The sequence below is a fragment of the Miscanthus floridulus genome, chromosome 5 (genome assembly GCF_019320115.1).
Source record: "Miscanthus floridulus cultivar M001 chromosome 5, ASM1932011v1, whole genome shotgun sequence".
Lineage (NCBI taxonomy): Eukaryota > Viridiplantae > Streptophyta > Magnoliopsida > Poales > Poaceae > Miscanthus > Miscanthus floridulus.
The window spans coordinates 122,705,533-122,711,995 of NC_089584.1; positions in this window are offsets into that span (position 1 = coordinate 122,705,533).

Sequence of the window (6,463 nt, forward strand, 5' to 3'; positions counted from 1 at the left end):
TATAGGTTGTCCAAGGCACTATATGGGCTTAAGCAAGCCCTAAGAGCTTGGTATGAGCGCCTTCGGGACTTCCTCATTGAGAAGGGCTTCACCATTGGGAAGGTCGACACTATACTATTCACCAAGAAGCTTGATGGACATATCTTTATTTGTCAAGTATATGTTGATGATATCATCTTTGGATCATCAAATGAAGACTCATGCAAAGAATTTGGTGAATTGATGTCAAAGGAGTTTGAGATGTCAATGATTGGTGAGCTTACATTCTTTCTTGGTTTTCAAGTCAAGCAAATGAAAGAAGGCATCTTCATCTCTCAAGAGAAATACACAAAAGATCTTCTCAAGAGATTCAAGATGGATGAATGTAAGCCAATCAAGACACCAATGCCTACCAATGGACATCTCGACCTAGATGAGGGAGGTAACCCGGTTAATCAAACTCTCTACCATTCTATGATTGGTAGCTTGTTATATTTAACCGCATCTAGGCCTGACATCATGTTTAGTGTGTGTATGTGTGCTAGATTTCAAGCTAGTCCTAAGGAAACACATTTAATTGCCGTAAAAAGAATCCTTAGGTATCTTAAGCACACACCAAGCATTGGCCTTTGGTATCCCAAAGGAGCTTTATTTGAATTAATTGGCTATTCCGATTTAGATTACGCCAGATGCAAAGTTGATAGAAAGATTACATCCGGAGGGTGACATTTGCTTGGTAGATCACTTGTGTCTTGGTCCTCCAAGAAACAAAATAGTGTGGCTTTGTCCACCGCCGAAGCGGAATACATTGCCGCGGGTGCTTGTTGTGCACAAATATTATACATGAAACAAACTTTGCTAGACTATGGAGTAGTTCTAGAGAAAGTACCTCTTTTGTGCGACAATGAAAGTGCAGTAAAACTTGCAAATAATCCGGTTCAACACTCTCGCACCAAGCATATAGATATCCGCCATCACTTTCTAAGAGATCATGTGGCTAAAAATAATATATCACTAGAAGGTGTAAGATCCGAAGATCAATTAGCGGATATCTTCACTAAACCGCTAGATGATGCTACATTTTATAGATTGCGGAATGAGCTCAATGTACTTGATTTTAGTAACTTCACTAAAAATTGAGCTTGTGTTGTCCCTTGCATTCATTGTAATATACAACATGCTCAATTTGTGGCAATGCATATAGGGCTTGTCTAACATGGTTAAGATAACCGCCGAAAAGCATGTGAAGAAGCTTAACCTTGGATCAAACTTGACAAGCAACTAGATTTACTTACAAGTATTGCATATGCATGAATGTTGTTTTGTCGTTTTGTTCCATTTACCCTTTTGTTGCCTATTTTCTTAAAAAGAATTATAGCCTAAGGCAAAATATTTTGAAAAAATATGAGGGTTTGAGAGAGGTCACTCACACCAGTCCCAATTGGTGTTTATTTGGATCTTATTCAAGTTGGGACTTGATTGGGAACAGGCAGCGAGAAGGAAGTTTGAAGATCTGCTGGAAAAAGTGCACCGGACGCTGCACCGAACGCTGCTGTCTAGCGTCTGGTCAGTTCACAGGAGGTGAACTGCTGGTGAAGGAGTGACCGGACGCTGTGTCTGTGCGTCTGGTCAGGAAGGGTTCAGTGTTCGGTCGATCGATGGAAGAACAAGCAGTACTGACCGGACCCTGCCTGCGTCCGGTCATGGACCACCGGACACGTCCGGTCCCGATTCCAGAGAAACTGGACCTCTCTGGAATCGATCGGACGCTGGGTGGTAGCGTCCGGTCAGTGGATCTCACGCGGCTTCAGGACTTTTTTCTCCGTTTCCTAATCCGTCGCGTGTGGGGAACTATTTAACCGCGTAGTACCCTTGTTCGCCCCTCACCTCGCCTTTGCCCTAGCCCGAGCCGCCGCCCGATTGCCGCCGCTGCTCACCCGCGCCAACGCCGCCGTGCTCCAGCCTCGCCGCGCCACTACAAGCTCCGCCAGAGCCTTCCCGCGCGCCACCGCGCCAGCACAGCCCGCGCCGTCGCAGCTCGCGCACCACCACGCTCGCCCAGCCCTCTCGCCACCACGTCGCCTAAGCCGAGCCCGCTGCAATCTTCCTGCTAGTCATCTCACGCCGTGTGACCTAGCCCTACCACCTCCTTGATTGGTAAGGCAAGACTTTTTCAATCTTGATCTGTTCAATTGTGACCTAGATCAAATTACAATGCACTGATTCCCCATTGCATTCAGGGCTTTTGACCTAACCCTAGCCGGTTCTGAGGTTCCCCGCGCGACATCTTATCTTTTCTCGGATCGCTGATCGTAAGGTAGAAAGCCATTCGATTCAAGTTCGCATCTACATTGCTTTCTCTATTAGGGTTTCGCATCTATTAGACATATTGTATTTATTTATATATCCATCTATTCTATCGTGCAGCGTGTCGGTGCTATTGTGGTTCTTGTGGCAGTTGGCAGTCAACTCGGAGCCAAGCTCGCGAGTAAGGATCGAGGCCAAACCTCAAGAGGTTCAGTTTGTCTGTTGATCTTCATCAGCGTCAGTTCATCATCTTGTCAGTTCAGATGGCTCACACCAAGAACATTGGTGGTGGCCTAGGTGATGATGATCGGAGGCCCCCGCCTCGCTAGCCAGCCGGATCGAAGGGCAAGTCAACCAAGCAGGTGACATCCAAGAAGCGCAAGTACCCCGACGCAGAGACAGCGAGAGCAGCAGCTGTTGCAGAGGCCGCAGAGCGTGCCGAGAGAGGCGGTGCCTGCAGCGGAGTTGTCATTGCAGATCAGCCAGTTTCACCAGCAGTCAGAGCTGCGATTGAGGAGGTTGAGCGTCATCACAGTAGTCCAGCTGGGACTGCCATGTTTGTAGGACGACGGGTTGCCATTGAGGAGGGTCCGTCAGCAGCGCAGGAGCCAGTTCAGCAGACTCAGGAGAGTGAGTAGGCACAGTAGACCCAGCAGACCGAGGAGACCGAGCCGGCACCTCAGCTACGCCGCTTGAGTCGTACCAGTGCTGCAGTTCCACCGAGGCCAGCTACACAGCGCAGGGGGTCATGCCCTCCGCCCAGACCACAGAGTCCGCCTCCAGTGGTACACCTTGACTTGAGGGCCGCTACAGCCAGGCAAGTTCAGCAGCTGCATTTTGTTGAGTTTGAGGTTTGCTTTCCTCCGAGGAGGGATGAGAGAGCAGCTGAGGGCTTCTACACGCCATTGCAGGAAGATTTCTACAATGCTTATCTCAACAGTGGGGCCATGTTCAGATCTCAGAGAGTCTGTCGGATAGAGTCTATTGTGGCAGCAGCCGGAGAGCACATTCGACCTTATTTATCATATCTGCTAGGGTTGACAGATTTGATTGGACGGACGGGAATATATGTACCATCTTGGGTCCGTCAGTTTTATGCTTCACTCTTCATCGATCCACATCACAGATTTATTCACTTTGCCTTCAGAGGCAAAGACTATAGAGTGACGCGTGGCAGGGCCAGAGAGATACTGCGGCTACAGGATCAGCCTGTCAAGCTGCATGAGGTATGCTATGGATAGCAGAAGCCTCCTAGGCGTCCTCATGGAGGGCAGGTGCCCCCTACAGATTTAGTGCGCCATTGCTTCAAGGAGCCCTTTGGTGAGGGGTCGAGTAGGAACCCCAGTGACTTGACTCCTACAGCAAGAGTGCTAGAGGCCATCATCAGGAGGACACTGCTTCCCAGGTTGGGATACAGGGAGGGCCTGACTCGCTTACAGCTCTGGCTTCTCAATGCCCTGATGCAGCAGACAGTATTTGATATCTGGGACCTCCTTCTTTCAGAGATGGAGGATACTATAACTGAGGGATTCAAGGGTCACAGGCAGCTTCCCTATGCTCACTGGATCACGTTCCTCATCCACAGAGTAGTGCTTGATAAGCCCCCTGGTATGATGGATGAGTATACAGGTGCCATCACAGAGTTCCCAGCTTACAACCTATCATAGAGGATCAGACACATCACTCCTCAGGCACCCAGACAGCCTAGCCGTCGTCCCGATGTGCTAGAGTCCGTAGCTCAGCAGGATGAGATCATCAGAGGGATTGCAGCCACTGAGGAGGAGGAGCTAGAGGCACAGCAGGAGGTGAGCGAGTATAGTGACAGCTCTGATGATGACTACCAGCCTATTCCTCAGATGCCTCCACGCAGACACAATGCAGAGGCCGGTAGCTCCAGTTCTGCTCCACCTGCTCTGCAGACAGACCCTGCTCTCATTGCTATTCTTGAGCGGATGTAGCAGACATAGGATAGACAGGCATAGGAGACAGCTGTTACTTTTGCCCAGTTTCAGACTCGATAGGACGAGTTCCAGAGGCAGCAACAGGCCATGCAGTAGCAGCAGCAGATGCATCAGCAGCAGATACTCTTGCAGCAGCAGCTTATGGGTTTTATGCAGCATGTAGTGACAGCCATTGGGGCCCCACAGCCACAGCCTTCGCCCCAGCTTGCTCAGCCTCCTACCACTTCGACGACTCCAGCAGTACAGCCCAGTGGGCTCCAGAGTCAGGGACAACCTCCAGCTCAGTTTGCTTCACCTCTTGTACATGTGTCCCAGTGGTTAGCCTCACCCGTGGTAGCCTCGCAGTTCACTCCACTTCAGACAGGCTTCACACCAGAGCAGTCTTCCTCGCTATTCGTGCCTGACACGTCAGTCTCCAGGAGTCTTGGAGCATCCTTCAGCGAGTTGACCGGCATGCCTACTCCGCCTCATATGCATACCGCCGGTCCGTCTACAGCAGCCCTAGTCGCAGTGACTACTCAGAGGCTCCCCTCGTCTGTCGCCTCGTCAGATCCTACGATAGACATACTAGCAGCTTCACAGGCAGCACCAGCCCTAGCTCTGACCAAGACCGCTTCAGCGACACTTCTGCCATAGAGGGTCAGTCAGTTCAGAGCTCAGGGTCAGATGATGATGGTGCCCAGTTCCAGCTTGCCCCACGTTCTTCAGCGCCTGGCTCGTCCGCTGCAGCCCTGCCGACCGACCCCTAGGTTTTGGTGTTTGACGCCAAAGGGGGAGAGGGTTCGAGTATGTAGACTCAGGGGGAGCGTCATTTAGGGGGAGCTAGTTATATAGTATTAGCTTATTATATACATTTGGAGTTTTATTTGTGTGATACACTATTACTTTTGCATTCGTGTGTTTACTTTCACGCATATTATTCTATCTATGTGATAGTGCTATCTATGTGATTGTGATATATGACATGTGTGCTTTCTACTATGCATGATTTAAATGTCATATCAATTGTGTCATGCTCATTTGCTTTTGCTTCCGCATTTATACTCCGATGCAAATGAGCTATGTTAAGTCGTGCTCATGCTTAATTCACATCCTTTGAGTACATTGAGTTGGCTTGGGTCATATAAGCTTACCTAACTCTTTTGTTCTTATCGACAAAAGCTTATATGAACCAAGCCCGTCAAAAACCTCACTCCATAACATACTCGAGGAGGTATTGTCATCAATCACCAAAAAGGGGGAGATTGAAAGCATCTAGGCCCCTAATTGGATTTTGGTGATTAATGTCAATACAAGATTACTTTGACTAACGTGTGTTTTGCAGAGGCAATTAAGTTAGGTCATGGTAATGGAGATCGATTGGGCAATCGAGGTTGTCATGCCCCTATGATGGAAATCATTTCGGTTTTCAAAGGATGGACGACAAGGTTAAGGATAACTAGTTCTAAGTGTCAATTGAAGTTGGAGAGACACTTATAGTAGTTTATGACTTTGTTTTTCCTTTGGCCGTACTATTAAGGGGGGTATGGATGGGTAGCTTGACCTAGTTGAGTCTATTGAGTTAGGTGTGGTGCACACTTGTTAAAACTAGCTCTAGGTAGCTCCTATGAATGCCTAAGATCCTTTGGAGCAAACTTCATTCACAAATGATCGAGAGTTGGAAGTGAATGGAGGGTCAAATACTGACCGGACGCTGGCTCCGGTACGACCGGACGCTGGCCGCAGGGTCCGATCAGTTCATTTGACCGAGGAGAACAAGTCTGGTGTGACCGGACGCTGGAAGGTCAATGTGACCAGACGCTGAGGGCCAGCGTCCGGTCAACTCCAGTAAGGGTCCATACTTGAGAAAGTGTGACCGGACGCGTCCGGTCAGTGCTGACCGGACCCTGAGTATCCAGCGTCCGGTCGAGTACAGTAAGCATCCAAGAGCGACCGGACGTGTCCGGTCAGTACTGACCGGACCCTGACAGCGTCCGGTCATCACTTGAAAACTGTTGCGCGGGTTGAACTGACCGGAGCGTCCGGTCAAAATGATCGGAGCGTCCGATCATCCCGTAGAAGCTCATAACGGTTCGTTTTTCAGGCTGCCTTATAAATAGAAGCTCCACTCGTGTGTGGAGTAACTTTTACTCATTCCAACAGCTGAGAAACACATTTGTGAGTGCCAAGAAGAGCAAGGTCCTAGTGAGGTGTTTGTGATTTGAGAATCCAAGAGA